The following is a 19,769-nucleotide window of genomic DNA, read 5'->3' on the forward strand; positions in this document are numbered from 1 at the left end:
GGATCACTTTGAGGGAGAAGATTTCTTGGACAACATGATGTCGATTGAGGACAATGTGGATGCCTTTGAGGCGGTCAGAAACAATGAGGAGCAGCACGAGGAGGCGGCTCCAAGGCGGAAGAAGGGCGTCTCTACATCTCCGGTCTGTGCTGCACGTTCTAGTGCCAGGTCCGCAAGCATCAAGGCATCCAAGATGATGGACAAGGCGATGAAGCTCAAGGCAGGCAGATCGTTCCCAGGTATGATATCAAAGCCCACTACTCGATCTATGTCTTCCTTTAAGGTTCTTGCGTTGACCTCTAATGCACACCTGTTGAGAGTGGCCAAGGATAGCAATGTGGTTTTGGGATCCGAGGAGCGATCCCCTCTAGAGGTATTGGATTCATTTCGGGCTCAGGAGGCCGCCCAGGCAAGCATCGCCGAGGCCATTGCATGGAGGGATATGGCACGGGTGGTGGCGGCTGAAGCGGAGGCCGAGGCCCGGGGAGCCATGGTGGGGGGTAATGCCAGGGAGGAGGCATTACCACCAACCAGGGCGTCTTCTGGCCGGGGCCATGGTCACGGGCGGGCTGCTGGCCGAGGACGTGGCCGGGGCCGTGGCCGAGGCAGGAGTGCCCAGGGGGTATCCCAGATGACCTTGAAGGGGCGGGGGCCCGTTCCCCCATAGTGGCTCAATGAAGGGCATAATATGGAACCTGTGGGGGTTCGGGCAGAGGGATCGCCGGTGGCAACTTATTCAATATATTAGAGAGCAACGGCTAGACTTTGTGGGGTTACAGGAAACAATGTGACACTCCTTCACGACATGGGAGGTCGATTCGCTGGGGGGTGCACGGCGTTCCAATGGGAGTGGGTGCCGGCAACTGGTCGATCGGGGGGAATTTTGTTGGGTATAAACAAAGACACCTTCGACCAGATTTCATTCTCGAGGGGCGAATTCTTTTTGGGGGCCGAGATGGTGCAGAAAAATAACAATTTTAAATGGGAGTTGCTTGTCGTATACGGTCCAGCAGATCATACTAGATCACTAGAGTTTTTGAGGGAATTTTATAGCAAAATTACGTCTTCACCAAATCCGATGTTTATTGGAGGGGATTTCAATCTTATTAGCTCAGCCGAAGACAAGAGTAATCAGAGGATTAACGACCCAGGCTTAGTAAAAAATTTCAACGATTGGGTGGCGGACCTCCAACTTCTCGAGCTCCAACGTGGGGAGCTTGTTTCACTAGGACGAACAACCAGGAAAATCCTGTGCGGTGTGTCTTAGATCGGGTTTTCGTATCCACGGAGTGGGAAGCCAAGTTCCCCGCGTGCTCTCTCATGGCCGAGACGCGTCTTGGATCGGACCGCTGCCCCATCATCTTGCAATCTGGGGAAGATATTCGTCGACCGCCAAGGAGATTCTTCTTTGAGCGTTAGTGGTTATTGCAACCGGGGTTCGTTGAGAGGATGGTGTCAATTTGGGAGGCGGCAAGGGCAAATCGCCCACATAGATATGGCCCTCTATGTGATGCGTTGGACGAATGGCAGCATTGCATCTGGAGATCGCGTCATCACTTGAGAGGATGGGGGAATGTGGGCGGTCAGACACGGGCGAGGAAGGAGGCGTTAATCGCCGAAATAAAAAACCTAGACACCAAAGCTGATACAGTAGGCTTATCCCAGGAGGAGTGGGCACGTAGATATGCAACAGAGGGTGAGATGGTCTTCGTTCTTACTTGCGAAGACATCTATTGGCAGCAAAGACAACAACAACGATGGATCCTCAAGGGTGACACGAGTACGGAATTCTTCCACACCATAGCAAACGGCCGCAGAAGGAGATGCACAATAAGTATTTTAAGAGAGAGGGAAAACACCTTCCCGGGTTTAAGCGAGTTGTGAGGGCATATTGATGGTTTCTATAGAGAGTTGCTGGGACCGACGGGTGGTGGTGCGGCATCCCTAGGCCCACAGTTCTGGGAGGGTAACCGTACTGTGTCAGAAGCGGATAACTTGGCACTAATCCAGCCTTTCACCCTTGAGGAGATCACGAATAACCTTAAAGCGATGAGAGGGAACACGACTCCTGGCCCTGATGGTTTTCCGGTATCGTTCTATAAGAAATTCTGGAATCTGGTGGGGCCACAATTTGCCAACTTGGTCCAGGAGTTCACGCTTGGGAAGATTGACGTGAAAAGGTTAAACTATGGAGTTTTGGCTCTTCTCCCAAAGGTCCCGGGCGCCGACAACATGAGGCAATTTCGCCCCATCACCCTCATTAATGTGAGCTTCAGGCTCTTCGCGAAGGGGTTTGCAATGCGCCTGGCGCCAGTTGCGAATAAAGTGGTGGACCCATGCCAAACGGCGTTCATTCGAGGCCGTAGTATACTAGATGGGGTTGCAGTTTTACATGAAGTATTGCATGAGGTCCATCGCACAAAGGAGGAGGTGTTCATACTTCAAATAGATTTCAAGAAAGCTTACGATAGGGTAAGGTGGGATTTCCTTGATGAGGTGTTGAAGGCTAAAGGCTTTGATCCATTGTGGATAAGCTGGATGCGACAATTGGTGAGAGGGGGACAAACGACCGTTAATATAAACAGCCACATCGGTCCATATTTTAGAAACAAGCAAGGGGTTAGACAAGGAGATCCTATATCGCCACTCATATTCAACATTATTGTCGATGCTCTGGCCGGTATGTTGGACCATGCCAAGGTGGCTGGTCACATATCCGGGGTTGCGGCATCAATCATTCCAGGGGGATTACTCACCTCCAATACGCCGACGACACCTTGATATTTATCAAAAACTCTGAGCAATTATCAACCTCAAATTCCTGCTTATGTGCTTCGAGGAGATGTCAGGGCTTAAAATTAACTTTGACAAAAGTGAGGCCTTTGTTACGGGTGGTGACCTGGAAACGCAACTGCGGGCTACCCACATGATGAACTGCGAAGTAGGTTCTATCCCAATGAAATACCTGGGAATGCCGATATCTGATCGGGCACTGTCCATGGTGGAGTTTCAGGCAATGGTGGACAAGGCTGCAAATAGAGTGGAATCGTGGCAAGGAAAATTGCTGGCATCAGGAGGGCGGCTGGTGCTAGTCAATGATTGCCTCACAAACATTCCGATGTTTATAATGGGATTCTATTTGCTAAGGGATGGAATCCATGAGAAGTTGAATAAGATTCGATCGCGATTCTTCTGGGCAAAGGAGAACGGTAAACAACGATATCATATGGTCAGTTGGGACAATATTTATCGGCCCAAGGAAGTGGGTGGATTGGGGGTTATTAACACCAAGATTATGAATTGGTGCCTAATGGCCAAATGGGCTTGGAAGATATTATCTGGGCAGAGAGGGTTATGGTTGGCAATTTTTCGCGCCAAGTACTTGCAACCAGGGAGAGTCGACTTTCGACCTAATATCAAACTATCTCAGTTCGCGAGGGATATAAAAAAGGTCCAGCCGCTACTTCGTCTTGGAACCAAATTCGAAGTCCATAATGGCGAACTGGCATGTTTCTGGAAAGACCTGTGATGGGGGAATCTAACCTTCGAGATGGGTTTTCCTCTCCTTTTTGCTATCACGGACAAGCCAGAGGCAAAGGTGGCCGAAGTGTGGCGACAAGGGAGATGGGAGCCACGGTTTCGTCGGGCACTGGGACCTCTTGAGGTGGAGGAGTGGGATCGATTACGCAATACCCTTCACGAGGCCCAGATCTCACCGGGCCAAGACAGGGTGACATGGCATTTGGAACCCTCAGGAAGCTTCTCTACAGGATCCTTATATAAGGAAATATTCAAGAATGCGCCACCTTGTAATTTATCCGGGATATGGAAAACAAGGCTCCCGGCAAAAATAAAATTTTTCCTAAGGCAAGCGGCGCATAACCGGATCACTAGTGGGATCAGGTCCAAAAACGAAGGGGACCGGGTGATGGGAGATGTGTTTGGTGTAGAGAGGGCGAAGACCGTGACCACATTCTCTTCAGATGTGTGATGGCTAGATTCGTGTGGAGCGCCGTCCGGGAAGCCACGGGTTGCTCATGGAATCCGGGTGGATTCGCGGACTTCTTCGGCCTAGCAAGCTCTACCATGGGGAAGGACAATAGAATGGTCTGGACGGGATTTGGGGCCATTGCTTGGGCTCTGTGGACGACTAGGAACAAAGCTTTAATAGAGGGTCAATTCATTCGCCATCCGGCGGATCTCCTTTACAAAATGGTGTATTTCTTGCAGCTGTGGAAAGTACTGGCAAGAAGCTCGGACAGAGGACGGGTGGAGGAACTCGCAAGTAAGGTGGGAGCAAAATGCACTGAACTACGACGGGCTGCGTAATCATCGCTGCGGTGGGGGGCCGCCTGGCTACCTCGACAGCTCCTGTATCCGATGTGTGTCCTTCAGTTTAGTACCGCGCTGCGTCGCGTTTAGGGCCTATGGCCGTGTATCCTCGGTACTTTGAACCTTTGAACCTCTATGTTTCGAACTTGTAAGGGCCTCCTCATTCAGGCCGGGCAGATGCCTCCGCATAAAAAAAATCTGACTGGGTAGGAGACTGCGCGCGTGGACAGGCGTGAAAACCAAATTCGACCGCGAAAACCAAATTCGACCGAGAAACACCAGTTGAAATCAGTTTGATCTTTCTTCCAACTCGATTCATCAATCAAAAATACTAATCAAAACAGGTGTGAATCAACCATAGGACAGAAATTCGACTGAGACTGAATTCGACTGGCATTTAGACACTCCCTGAAGCTTTTCCTATCGAAAAAGAAGCGCAAGCAGTGAGGGAAGGAAACGCGTTCCGTATACAGCTCTGATAGAATGTCGGAATCCGAGTCTGGTATGACCGCAGGAGTGTCCAATTTGTATCTGAATTTTGTGTATACAGTGAGCGAGCCCCCGTGCCGGCCTCGTCAATTTTCTTCCTGCCTCCTCCTCCCTCTACATCTAGATCCTGCGCGTTTCGCCGCTCCCCTGCCTCTGGAAGCTCCGTCGAGCCCGCGGGTCTACCAGATGGCAACCACCAAGCGATCTGCCGCCGCCGTCGATGGCCACGCCAATCGGCCGGGAGCAACCTGCGTCAAAAGAGGCGCATTGGAACCACAGGGGACTACGATCACGAGTCCTCCCTGGGCGAGGGAATGTTCGGCGTCGTCGCCAAAAGGCGGCACCGTGCCACCGGTCAAGTCGTCGCCATCAAGTCCTTCCGCAACCCGGGCAAGAAGGACGAGCCCGTCGACGCCCAGGAGGTGCTGCGGGAGGCCCGCTTCCTGGAGGCGTGCGGCGGCCACCCGCACATCGTCGGCTTCCGCGGCGTCGTGCGGGACTACGTCACCAACGAGCTCTGCCTCGTCATGGAGTACGTCCAAGGGAAGAGCCTCCACTGCCTCCTGAGCAAGAGGCGCGGCGGGCTCCGGGAGGCCACGGTGCGGGAGTTCATGTGGCAGCTCCTCACGGCGGCCACCGAGATGCACCGGCGCCACGTCGTCCACCGCGACATCAAGCCGGCAAACATAATCGTCGGTGAAGGAGAAGGAACGCTCAAGCTCTGCGACTTCGGGGTCGCCTTGTCCATGTCGGAGGCGCCGCCGTACAGGCCGGCCGGCACGGGCATCTACCGAGCCCCCGAGATGCTCCTAGGAAAGCGGGACTACGACGCCCTGGTGGACACGTGGTCGCTTGGGTGCGTCATGGCGGAGACCATCACCGGCGAGAGGCTGTTCGATGAGGACAATTCGACTTGTCTTCTCCGAAGGATCTTTGAAGTGGTCGGGATGCAGGACGACACAAGCTGCCCGGGGTTCACATCACTGCCGTTCGCGGACGCGGTGCCGCCACAGGTGCCGACGGTGCAGCGGAGCACGCTGCGAGAGCTGTTCCCGGAGGAGACGCTGTCCAAGGAGGGGTTTGAGGTCCTGAGCGGCCTTCTCGCCTGCAATCCCGACAAGCGGCTGACGGCGGCCGCCGCGCTCAGGTTGCCCTGGTTCGCCACCATGGCTGCAAACGCCCGTCCTCCTGCGGCCGCTACGACGACGGTGTCCATCAAGGCGGAGGAAGTAGAGATCGCTCCGACAGCGCTACGCAGAAAGAAAGTAACTGCAAAGAAATATCTGTCATTGTTTGTAACAAGATAGATTGTCTATTTAGTAGTATTTGCGTTTGATAAATCTCAAGTACCTGGAATTTTTTCTATTATTCAGAGCGTGTATCAACACCTGATTTCCGTAATTCATTGCACGTGCGATTGGAAGCTTGAAAGCTAGCTTGATTCTGGTTGGTTATTCTTATCATTTGGTATTTCAGGACCCCGATATTCACCACACATGTGTCCTAATGGGCATCCGACCATACCACTCGTCCGGTCGTACGCAAGAGTCAGCCCATATGACCCTGTGCAGGCGAACATTAAAACTGTGTACATGTGTAACAGGAGGAGCAGCGTACCGAACGATTCATCCCACTCCATAGGTGCGGTCTTATTCCATCGATCGAACAAACGGTCGAAGCATACATTTGCCATACGTGTGGTCTTATTCCATCGATCGAACAAACGCTCTAAGCACACATTCAGCCCCAACGTCCGTATGATCTGACCCGCCAAAAAAACGTCCGATGATCTAAAAAAGGCCTAGCAGCCCATTTTGATGGGCCTCTACCCAGACATCAATAAAAAATAAAATAAAAAACAAAAAAAATCCAAAAACACATAAAAATAGTAACAATGAAGAAGAAAAAGGAACTCCTTGACCTGAAAGAAAAATGCTATCCACGCAAAAAATGAAAGAAAAATGCTATGGATTTGCCATGAGATCTTAATTGAATTTGCCATATGACCATAAATTAATTTGCCATGTTATGAATGAAGTAACCTATAGAAAAAAGAAAATGTTAACAATGTGCCATGCGACAATAATAAACTGAAATAAAAATGCTATGGATTTGGCATGAGACCTTAAATGAATTTGCCATATGACCATAAATTAATTTGCCATGTTATGAACAACTAATATACAAAATAAGAAAAAAAAAATGTGAATTTGTCGTGTGAACAAAAAAAATATGAATTTGTCGTGTGACAGTGACGGAATTACCATATGATCAAGAAAGGTGAATATGATATGTTATGAAGACACAGAAGAATAAATTGCCATTATGCATGGCAAAACTTGTATGAAATCCCATGGAAATCATGGCAAAAATGTCATGGGTGAAAGAAACTAAAAGTGGGACACGAATTTGCCGTTACTAAAATCATCATTAGTTGATGTTGCAAATTTTGCAGAATTGCCATGGCAACAAAATTTTGTTCAGAAAATGTCATGGCGAAGAAATGCAAATAACATAATGAACATTGTATAAACAAAAATTAGGACCACAACAAAATTTCTTCCCTAGAAAAATGGCAAAATTTCCATGGGAAAATTCGAGGCAACACAATTTACACCTAAAAACTAATGTGCGATAGGTCCATTCATTTTGCTTTACAAAAATTGCCAAGCCGGCCAAGAAAAGATGGGCAAAAACATACGAAGAACCACATTGAACATATGAATTTTAGTTGCCATGTTCGTATGTAGAGTGAATGGTTGAAGCACAAAAGTATGAACAAGAAAAAAAAAATGCCATGGCAGATTCATATAAAAAATTCCATGGTAATTAATTAAAAAATGCCATGTTTTCTATGAGAAAAAATATCATGTACGAGAAAGTAAAACTCAACATATGAACAAAATTGCCATGGTAAATTCATATCAAAACTTGCCATGCTATTTTAATTAAATTTGCCATGTTTTGTATGAGAAAAATGCCATCTTTGTAAAGCAAACACAAATTATGAACAAAAAATTGCCATGCTATTTTATAAAAAAAATCATGGTCTATATGAGAAAACCTGCCATGTATGTAAAGTAAAACTCAACTTATGAACAAAATTGCCATGGCAAATTCATATCAAAAATTTCCATGGTATTTTAATAAGATTTCCCATGTGATGTATGAGAAAAATGTCATGTGTGTAAAGTGCAACACAAAAAAATGCCATGGAAAATTTTATATCAACAATTTCCATTGTATTTTAATAAAATTTGCCATGTTCTGTATGAGAAAAATGTCATGGTATGTAAGTGCAAACACATGTTATGAACAAAAAAATGCCATGGTAAATTCATATCAAAAATTGCCATGGCAAATTCATATTGAAAATTGCCATGATATTTTAGTTAAATTTGTCATGTTATGTACGAGAAAAATGCCATGTATGTAAAGTAAAACACAAATTATGAAAAGAAATTGCCATGATTGTTGAATGTTATAAATTGCCATGGTCTTTTAATTATGAATGTCATCTTGTTTTAAGGAAAATGACATGCCTCGTGAAGTTGCCATGTCTATTATGAAGATCGTGAAAATGCAGCAGATCATGAAAATGTCATATGTAAAGATGTTACATAAAATAACTACACTTATAATGTGAGCTTCCCAGCAGCAAAAAACACAAATAGAAAGTTGACATCTAAAACTAGTTCCCATGGCAAAAGTATGCTTCTAGTTGCCATGGCAAAAGTTTCTAGTGGTGATGTAACACCCATGTGTTACTTAAGAATAATTAAATTAATTGTTTGCCATTTTAACTAATTTTGCTTAATTATCACTTTTCTAAGAGCTCTGACATGTTAGTATTTGTTAACAGTTTTGGATTGATTAATATCTTACATACCCATGCATGCTAATTATTAGTAGATTTTTTTTACATAAGCTAGCTTAGAAGATGGTGGAGTACTACATTTGCTTGAGTAGTCCATGTACATTATGCATGCATCCATGCATGGCATGCACAGCATCCATCGTGTCTACTCGATGCACTTCATGCATGTAGCATCCATCTTGTCACCCAGTTGTGTTAATGCATGTACAATTCATGCCGAGTAGCTCATACTAGGACTAGTGAGCTCATTTTGCCATCCTAGGCTAGCTAGCTCTTGTTCTGCATCCTACTACCATATAGGGCAGTAGATATTTTCGCATGCGATGACGATATGGCTTGCTGCATGGCTACGTTCCTTACTTCTTGGGCGATAGAATGTATGTGTCATTTGCTCTGATACCATTAAACTGTCACGCCTCAAAACATGACTCGGACATAATTCAGGCCCCACTAGTGAGCTCAGAAATATTTTCAAAATTTTAAATCCCTTTTGAGAACACAAAAAACAATTAAAAGTCATGAAAAAAACGCAATAGGATTTTTTGAAATTTTAAATAATATTTGAAAACACAAAGATTTTTGAAAATATTGATTTTTTTCTAAAACATGAACACTATTTAAAAATTTTGAACTCTTTTGAGAACACAAAGATTTTTTTTGAAATTCTAAACAAATTTCTAATTTTTTAAATGAAACTTTCGGGAAAAAGAATAAAAAGGTAAAAGCAACAGGAAAAAGAAAACACAAAAAACAGACTTAATCCATTCAGAACCTTCTAGAACATTCCCACAATCGGTACATGACCTTCTAGAAGGTTCCCAAAACATAGATGTGTAGAATGTACAAATAGCTCAAATAGTCCGAGCCATCTTCACCTTGCCTCGCTCACTCCTGTGCTAACTAGCAAAATTTGGACACAGCGAGGGTCCAATAGAATTTGCCGCATAGCGGCTCCCGCTATACATAAAGCATTTCTTTGCAGGAATACATAAAGCATACTTGAATCCAGTCCATCCGCATTTCTTTTGCACAGCCCAAATAGACAAAAAATTCTCAAACTTTCAGCCCTTGACATGTGTATTCACAGTTACAATGTTAATACACATGATGTTTCTTTAATCAGGGTCACGGGGTACCCTTTTGAAACTTTATTAAAAATCAAACATTTGAAATTTAAAAATTATGACAAAATTTGATACATATACAGAACTGTGAATGCATGTCTTTCTAGGTTTTGTTAGAAAAGATGGTAATTCACAAAGCAGTTTAAAAGGCCGAAAACCAGGAGTGGATCTCCTCCAATCCAAAAAGGAGTGATTCTCGGTGCACTAACCAAGAGGGTGGTTCTTTGATACGCTATGATTGGACTGAATCTACTTGTATAGATGACCGAGATCTTGAACTATACTCCCTCCAAATCCACGGAGATCGAGTCAGATGGAAGTACTTCCTCCGTTCCATTTTTAAGTACTTCATCCGTTCCAAAACCACGACAAGTATTTTACAATAGAGGGGGTATATCATAACAAGTGTGTTCAGTAATGTTGGAAACGAGAGTTTGGCAATGCTTCACGATATATTGATCAATGCATAGCGCACGTATATATGGAATACAAAGTGGGCCACAGCCTCAACTATACAATGACTAGGAGGTGGGCCGGGCTATACAATATACATGCACAAACCATATGTTCAACACCCCCCCATAGTCGAAGCGTCGCCGGAGACGCAAAGACTGGACCTGAACTCCTCGAAAACAGAAGTAGGCAGTCCTTTTGTCATGACATCGGCGAACTACTACGCCGTCGGGACGTGGAGGACCCGGAAGCGCCCAAGAGCCACCTTCTCACGAACAAAGTGTATGTCGAGCTCAATATGCTTCGTTCGACGATGGTGGACCGGGTTGGCGGAGAGGTACACGGCGGAGACATTGTCGCAGTAGACGAGCGTGGCCTTGTGAACATCACAAAGCAACTCCTGGAGCAGCTGACGAAGCCAAGAGCATTCAGCAACGGTGTTAGCCACTGCCCGATACTCTGCCTCGGCACTCGAGCGGGAGATGATGGGCTGTCGCTTGGAGGACCAAGAGATCAGAGACAGCCCAAGGTAGACACAGCACCCCGAGGTGGAGCATCGTGTGTCCGGGCAGCCAACCCAGTCCGCATCAGAGTAGGCGACGAGGTCGGTGGAGGCGGAGGCCGTCAGCGTAAGTCCCATGGACTGGGTGCCGCGTATGTCATGGAGGATACGCTTCACCAGAGTCCAGTGAGAGTCACGCGGAGCATGCATGTGAAGACAGACCTGCTGAACAGCATACTGCAAGTCGGGGCGCGTCAGGGTCAGGTACTGCAAAGCACCCACAATGGAGCAATAGAAGGCCGCATCGGATGCAGGAGAACGCTCCAGAGCGGAAACCTTGGCCTTGGTGTCGACAGGCGTGGGAGCGGGCTTGCAGTTAAGCATGCCGGCTCGATCAAGAAGCTCATGGGTGTAGCGCTGCTGGTGCAGGAAGAACCCATCTGGCCTTCGAACCACCTCAATGCCAAGGAAGTAGTGCAGGGGCCCCAAGTCCTTCAGGGCAAACTCGTCGCGAAGACGAGCAGTAAGCCGCTGGAGGAGCGCAGCAGTGGATGCCGTCAGGATGATGTCGTCGATGTAGAGCAGCAAGTAGGCCGTGTCAACTCCGTGATCGTACACGAAGAGGGACGCATCAGAGCGAGTCGATGTAAATCCGAGCGTTTGCAGGAATGCAGCGATGCACTGGTACCAGGCCCAAGGCGCCTGCTTCAGCACGTAAAGGGAACGGGAGAGCAAGCATACATGGTCTGGATGCGCGGCGTCGACGAAGCCGGTGGGCTGCTCACAGAACACCTGCTCAGCGAGGTGGCCGTGCAAGAAGGCGTTGGACACGTCCAACTGATGCACATGCCAAGCTCGGGAGACGGCTAGGTGAAGCAAGGTGCGGATCGTGCCCGGTTTAACAACCGGGGCAAAGGTCTCAGTAAAGTCCACGCCCGCACGTTGCCGAAAGCCCCGAAACACCCAACGAGCTTTATAGCGCTCGAGAGTGCCATCCGGACGAGTCTTGTGCCGAAAGACCCACTTGCCCGTGATGATGTTGGCACGAGGCGGCTGCTACCTCTTGAGCACTGCATTGGTTTTCCCTTGAAGAGGAAAGGGTGATGCAGCAAAGTAGCGTAAGTATTTCCCTCAGTTTTTGAGAACCAAGGTATCAATCCAGTAGGAGGCTACGCGCAAGCCCCTCGCACCTGCACAATACAAATAAATCCTCGCAACCAACGCGATAAGGGGTTGTCAATCCCTTCACGGTCACTTACGAGAGTGAGATCTGATAGATATGATAGGATAATGTTTTTATTATTTTTATGATAAAGATGCAAAGTAAAATAAAAGCAAAGTAAAAAAGCAAAGGCAATAACAAAGTGTTGGAAGATTAATATGATGAAGATAGACCCGGGGGCCATAGGTTTCACTAGTGGCTTCTCTCAAGAGCATAAGTATTTTACGGTGGGTGAACGAATTACTGTTGAGCAATTGACAGAATTGAGCATAGTTATGAGAATATCTAGGTATGATCATGTATATAGGCATCACGTCCGAGACAAGTAGACCGACTCCTGCCTGCATCTACTACTACTATTACTCCACTCATCGACCGCTATCCAGCATGCATCTAGAGTATTAAGTTCATGAAAACAGAGTAACGCCTTAAGCAAGATGACATGATGTAGAGGGATAAATTCATGCAATATGGTAAAAAAAACCCATCTTGTTATCCTCAATGGCAACAATACAATACGTGCCTTGCTGCCCCTACTGTCACTGGGAAAGGACACCGCAAGATTGAACCCAAAGCTAAGCACTTCTCCCATTGCAAGAAAGATCAATCTAGTAGGCCAAACCAAACTGATAATTCGAAGAGACTTGCAAAGATAACCAATCATACATAAAAGAATTCAAGGAAGATTCAAATATTGTTCATAGATAATCTGGATCATAAACCCACAATTCATCGGTCTCAACAAACACACCGCAAAAAGAAGATTACATCGAATAGATCTCCACGAGAGAGGGGGGGAACATTGTATTGAGATCCAAAAAGAGAGAAGAAGCCATCTAGCTACTAACTATGGACCCGAAGGTCTGAGGTAAACTACTCACACTTTATCGGAGAGGCTATGGTGTTGATGTAGAAGCCCTCCGTGATGGATGCCCCCTCCGGCGAAGCTCCGGAATAGGCCCCAAGATGGGATCTCGTGGGTACAGAAGGTTGCGGCGGTTGAATTAGGTTTTTGGCTCCGTATCTGATCGTTTGGGGGTACGTAGGTATATATAGGAGGAAGAAGTACGTCGGTGGAGCAACGTGCGGACCACGAGGGTGGAGGGCGCGCCCTGGGGGGGTGGGCGCGCCCCCTACCTCATGGCCTCCTGGAAGCTTCTCTTATGTAGGGTCCAAGTCTCCTGGATCATGTTCGTTCCAAAAATCACGCTCCCAAAGGTTCAATTCCGTTTGGACTCCGTTTGATATTCTTTTTCTGCGAAACTCTGAAATAGGCAAAAAAACAGCAATTCTGGGCTGGGCCTCCGGTTAATAGGTTAGTCCCAAAAATAATATAAAAGTGGATAATAAAGCCCAATATTTTCCAAAACAGTAGATAATATAGCATGGAGCAATCAAAAATTATAGATACGTCGGAGACGTATCAAGCATCCCCAAGCTTAATTCCTGCTCGTCCTCGAGTAGGTAAATGATAAAAACAGAATTTTTGATGCGGAGTGCTACTTGGCATAATTTCAATGTAATTCTTCTTAATTGTGGTATGAATATTCAGATCCGAAAGATTCAAGATAAAAGTTCATATTGACATAAAAATAATAATACTTCAAGCATACTAACTAAGCAATTATGTCTTCTCAAAATAACATGGCCAAAGAAAGTTCATCCCTACAAAATCATATAGTTTAGTCATGCTCCGTTTTCGTCATACAAGAATGCTCTCATCATGTACAACCCCGATGACAAGCCAAGCAATTGTTTCATACTTTAGTAATCTCAAACTTATAAACTTTCACGCAATATATGAGCGCGAGCCATGGACATAGCACTATGGGTGGAATAGAATATGATGATGGGGGTTATGTGGAGAAGACAAAAAAAGAAGAAAGTCTCACATCAACGAGGCTAATCAATGAGTTATGGAGATGCTCATCGATTGATGTTAATGCAAGGAGTAGGGATTGCCATGCAACGGATGCACTAGAGCTATAAATGTATGAAAGCTCAACAAAAGAAACTAAGTGGGTGTGCATCCAACTTGCTTGCCCACGAAGACCTAGGGCACTTGAGGAGGCCCATTGTTGGAATATACAAGCCAAGTTCTATAATGAAAAATTCCCACTAGTACATGAAAGTGACAAAACAAAAGACTCTCTATCATGAAGATTATGGTGCTACTTTGAAGCACAAGTGTGGAAAAAAGGATAGTAGCATTGCCCCTTTTTTTGGGCCTTCTTTTTTTTATTTGGCCTTTCTATTTTTTGGGGGACAATGCTCTATTAAATGATGATCATCACACTTCTATTTATTTACAACTCGATACTAGAACAAAGTATGACTCTATATGAATGCCTCCGGCGGTGTACCGGGATATGCAATGAATCAAGAGTGACATGTATGAAAGAATTATGAATGGTGGCTTTGCCAAAAATACTATGTCAACTACATGATCATGCTAAGAAATATGACAATGATGAATGTGTCATGATAAACGGAATGGTGGAAAGTTGCATGGCAATATATCTCAGAATGGCTATGGAAATGCCATAATAGGTAGGTATGGTGGTTGTTTTGAGGAGGATATAAGGAGGTTTATGTGTGAAAGAGCGTATCATATCACGGGGTTTGGATGCACCGGCGAAGTTTGCACCAACTCTCAATGTGAGAAAGGGCAATGCACAGTACCGAAGAGGCTAGCAATGATGGAAGGGTGAGAGTGCGTATAATCCATGGACTCAACATTAGTCATAAAAAACTCACATACTTATTGCAAAAATCTACAAGTCATCAAAAACCAAGCACTACGCGCATGCTCCTAGGGGGATAGATTGGTAGGAAAAGACCATCGCTCGTCCCCGACCGCCACTCATAAGGAGGACAATCAAAGAACACCTCATGTTTCAAATTTGTTACATAAGTTTACCATACGTGCATGCTATGGGACTTGCAAGCTTCAACACAAGCATTTCTCAAATTCACAACTACTCAACTAGCACAACTTTGATATTATTACCTCCATATCTCAAAACAATCATCAAGCATCAAACTTCTCTTAGTATTCAACACACTCATAAGAAAGTTTTTACTAATCTTGAATACCTAGCATATTAGGATTATTTAAGAAAATTACTATGCTATTTAAGACTCTCAAAATAATCTAAGTGAAGTATGAGAGATCAATAGTTTCTATAAAACAAATCCACCACCGTGCTCTAAAAGATATAAGTGAAGTACTAGAGCAAAACTATATAACTCAAAAGATATAAGTGAAGCACAAAGAGTATTCTAATAATTTCCAAATCATGTATGGCTCTCTCAAAAGGTGTGTACAGCAAGTATGATTGTGGTAAACTAAAAAACAAAGACTCAAATCATACAAGACGCTCCAAGCAAAACACATATCATGTGGTGAATAAAAATATAGCTCCAAGTAAAGTTACCGATGGAAGTAGACGAAAGTGGGGATGCCCTCCGGGGCATCCCCTAGCTTTGGCTTTTTGGTGTCCTTAGATTATCTTGGGGGTGCCATGGGCATCCCCAAGCTTAGGCTCTTGCCACTCCTTGTTCCATAATCCATCAAAATCTTTCACCCAAAACTTGAAAACTTCACAACACAAAACTCAACAGAAATCTTGTGAGCTCCGTTAGTGAAAGAAAACAAAAGACCACTTCAAGGTACTGTAATGAACTCATTCTTTATTTATATTGGTGTTAAACCTACTGTATTCCAACTTCTCTATGGTTTATAAACTATTTTACTAGCCATAGATTCATCAAAATAAGCAAACAACACACGAAAAACAGAATCTGTCAAAAACAGAACAGTCTGTAGTAATCTGTAACTAACGCAAACTTCTGGAACTCCAAAACTTCAGCCAAAACAGGACGACCTAGGAAATTTGTTTATTGATCAGAAGCAATTGGAATCAGTATTTTATCACGTTCTGGTGATTTTTAACAATTGTTTTCGTGAACAGAAAGTTTCTGGAAATTTCTGCAAGAACAAATAACTATTATCCAAGAAGATCCTATAGGTTTAACTTGGCACAAACACTAATTAAAACATAAAAACACATCTAACCAGAGGCTAGATCAAAGATTTATTCCTAAACAGAAGCAAAAACAAAAATAAAAACTAACAATAAAATTGGGTTGCCTCCCAACAAGCGCTATCGTTTAACGCCCCTAGCTAGGCATAAAAGCAAGGATAGATCTAGGTATTGCCATCTTTGGTAGGCAATCCATAAGTGGCTCTCATGATAGATTCATATGGCAATTTTATTTTCTTCCTAGGGAAGTGTTCCATGCCTTTTCTTTAATGGAAATTGGAATCTAATATTCCCTTCCTTCATATCAATAATTGCACCAATCGTTCTAAGGAAAGGTCTACCAAGAATAATAGGACATGAAGGATTGCAATCTATATCAAAACGATAAAATCTACGGGCACATAATTCCTATTCGCAACAATAAGAACATCATTAATTCTTCCCATAGGTTTCTTCATAGTGGAATCCGCAAGGTGCAAGTTTAGAGAGCAATCATCAAAATCGTGGAAATCTAGCAAATCGCACAAAGTTTTGGGAATAGTGGAAACACTAGCACCCAAATCACATAAAGCATAGAACTCATGATCCTTAATCTTAATTTTAATAGTTGGTTCCCACTCATCATAAAGTTTTCTAGGGATAGAAACTTCTAACTCAAGCTTTTCTTCATAAGATTGCATCAAGGCATCAACGATATGTTTAGTAAACGCTTTATTTTGACTATAAGCATGAGGAGAATTTAGCACGGATTGCAACAAGGAAATACAATCAATCAAAGAGCAATTATCATAATTAAATTCCTTGAAATCCAAAATAGTGGGTTTATTAGCATCTAGGGTTTTGATTTCTTCAATCCCACATTTATCAATTTTAGCATCAAGATCTAAAAACTCTGATTTTTTGGAACGCCTTCTAGGTAAAGGTAGATCATATTCAGTCCCATCATTATCAAGATTCATATTGCAAAACAAATATTTAATAGGGGACACATCAATAACTTTTAGATCTTCATCTTTATTTTCATAGAAATTTGAAGAACACGCTTTCATAAAGCAATCTTTCTTAGCACGCATCCTAGCGGTTCTTTCTTTGCACTCATCAATGGAAATTCTCATGGCTTTGAGAGACTCATTGATGTCATGCTTAGGAGGAATAGATCTAAGTTTTAAAGAATCAACATCAAGAGAAATTCTATCAACGTTCCTAGCCAATTCATCAACTTTAAGCAATTTTTCTTCAAGCAAAGCATTGAAATTCTTTTGCGAATTCATAAACTCTTTAACACTAGTCTCAAATTCAGAGGGCATCTTATTAAAATTTCCATAAGAGTTGTTGTAGGAATTACCATAATTATTAGAGGAATTACTAGGATAAGGCCTAGGATTAAAGTTTCCTCTATACGCGTTGTTACCAAAATTACTCCTACCAACAAAATTCACATCCATAGATTCATTATTATTCTCAATCAAAGTAGACAAAGGCATATCATTAGGATCAGAAGAAACACTCTTACTAGCAAATAATTTCATAAGTTCATCCATCTTTCCACTCAAAACATTGATTTCTTCTATCGCATGCACTTTTTTATTAGTAGATCTTTCAGTGTGCCATTGAGAATAATTAACCATAATATTATCTAGGAGTTTAGTAGCTTCTCCTAAGGTGATTTCCATAAAAGTGCCTCCCGCGGCCGAATCTAAAAGATTTCTAGAAGCAAAATTCAACCCGGCGTAAAATTTTTGTGTAATCATCCACAAATTCAAACCATGAGTAGGGCAATTACGTATCATTAATTTCATCCTCTCCCAAGCTTGTGCAACATGTTCATGATCAAGTTGCTTAAAATTCATAATATCGTTTCTAAGAGAGATGATCTTAGCGGGAGGAAAATACTTAGAGATAAAAGCATCTTTGCACTTGTTCCAAGAATCAATACTATTTTTAGGCAAAGACGAAAACCAAGCTTTAGCACGATCTCTAAGCGAAAAAGGAAATAGCTTCAATTTAACAATATCATTATCAACATCTTTCTTCTTTTGCATATCACACAAATCAACGAAGCTATTTAGATGAGTAGCGGCATCTTCACTAGGAAGGCCGGCGAATTGATCTTTCATGACAAGATTCAACAAAGCAGCATTGATTTCACAAGATTCAGTATCGGTAAGAGGAGCAATCGAGTGCTAAGGAAATCATTATTGTTGGTATTGGTAAAGTCACATAATTTGGTATTATCTTGAGCCATCGTGACAAGCAAGCAATCCAACACACGAGCAAACAAAAAGCAAGCAAAAAAGAGGCAAACGGAAAAGATAGGGCGAATAAAACGGCAAGGGTGAAGTGGGGGAGAGGAAAACGAGAGGCAAATGGCAAATAATGTAATGCGGGAGATAAGGGATTGTGATGGGTACTTGGTATGTTGACTTTTGCGTAGACCTCCCCGGCAACGGCGCTAGAAATCCTTCTTGCTACCTCTTGAGCACTACGTTGGTTTTCCCTTGAAGAGGAAAGGGTGATGCAGCAAAGTAGCGTAAGTATTTCCCTCAGTTTCTGAGAACCAAGGTATCAATCCAGTAGGAGGCTACGCGCAAGTCCCTCGCACCTGCACAATACAAATAAATCCTCGCAACCAACGTGATAAGGGGTTGTCAATCCCTTCACGGTCACTTACGAGAGTGAGATCTGATAGATATGATAGGATAATGTTTTTATTATTTTTATGATAAAGATGCAAAGTAAAATAAAAGCAAAGTAAAAAGGCAAAGGCAATAACAAAGTGTTGGAAGATTAATATGATGAAGATAGACCCGGGGGCCATAGGTTTCACTAGTGGCTTCTCTCAAGAGCATAAGTATTTTACGATGGGTGAACGAATTACTGTTGAGCAATTGACAGAATTGAGCATAGTTATGAGAATATCTAGGTATGATCATGTATATAGGCATCACGTCCGAGACAAGTAGACCGACTCCTGCCTGCATCTACTACTACTATTACTCCACTCATCGACCGCTATCCAGCATGCATCTAGAGTATTAAGTTCATGAAAACAGAGTAACGCCTTAAGCAAGATGACATGATGTAGAGGGATAAATTCATGCAATATGGTAAAAAAACCCATCTTGTTATCCTCAATGGCAACAATACAATACGTGCCTTGCTGCCCCTACTGTCACTGGGAAAGGACACCGCAAGATTGAACCCAAAGCTAAGCACTTCTCCCATTGCAAGAAAGATCAATCTAGTAGGCCAAACCAAACTGATAATTCGAAGAGACTTGCAAAGATAACCAATCATACATAAAAGAATTCAAGGAAGATTCAAATATTGTTCATAGATAATCTGGATCATAAACCCACAATTCATCGGTCTCAACAAACACACCGCAAAAAGAAGATTACATCGAATAGATCTCCACGAGAGAGGGGGGGAACATTGTATTGAGATCCAAAAAGAGAGAAGAAGCCATCTAGCTACTAACTATGGACCCGAAGGTCTGAGGTAAACTACTCACACTTTATCGGAGAGGCTATGGTGTTGATGTAGAAGCCCTCCGTGATGGATGCCCCCTCCGGCGAAGCTCCGGAATAGGCCCCAAGATGGGATCTCGTGGGTACAGAAGGTTGCGGCGGTTGAATTAGGTTTTTGGCTCCGTATCTGATCGTTTGGGGGTACGTAGGTATATATAGGAGGAAGAAGTACGTCGGTGGAGCAACGTGCGGAC

General features: G+C 43.8%; 1 pseudogene; it reads left to right on the top strand.

Annotated features, from left to right (window-relative positions):
* The first annotated feature begins 4,636 nt into the window (after positions 1-4,636).
* Positions 4,637-6,239, top strand: LOC123497581 (putative cyclin-dependent kinase F-2; annotated as a pseudogene).
* The last annotated feature ends 13,530 nt before the right edge of the window (positions 6,240-19,769 follow it).

Source organism: Aegilops tauschii, chromosome 3 (assembly GCF_002575655.3).
Source record: "Aegilops tauschii subsp. strangulata cultivar AL8/78 chromosome 3, Aet v6.0, whole genome shotgun sequence".
Lineage (NCBI taxonomy): Eukaryota > Viridiplantae > Streptophyta > Magnoliopsida > Poales > Poaceae > Aegilops > Aegilops tauschii.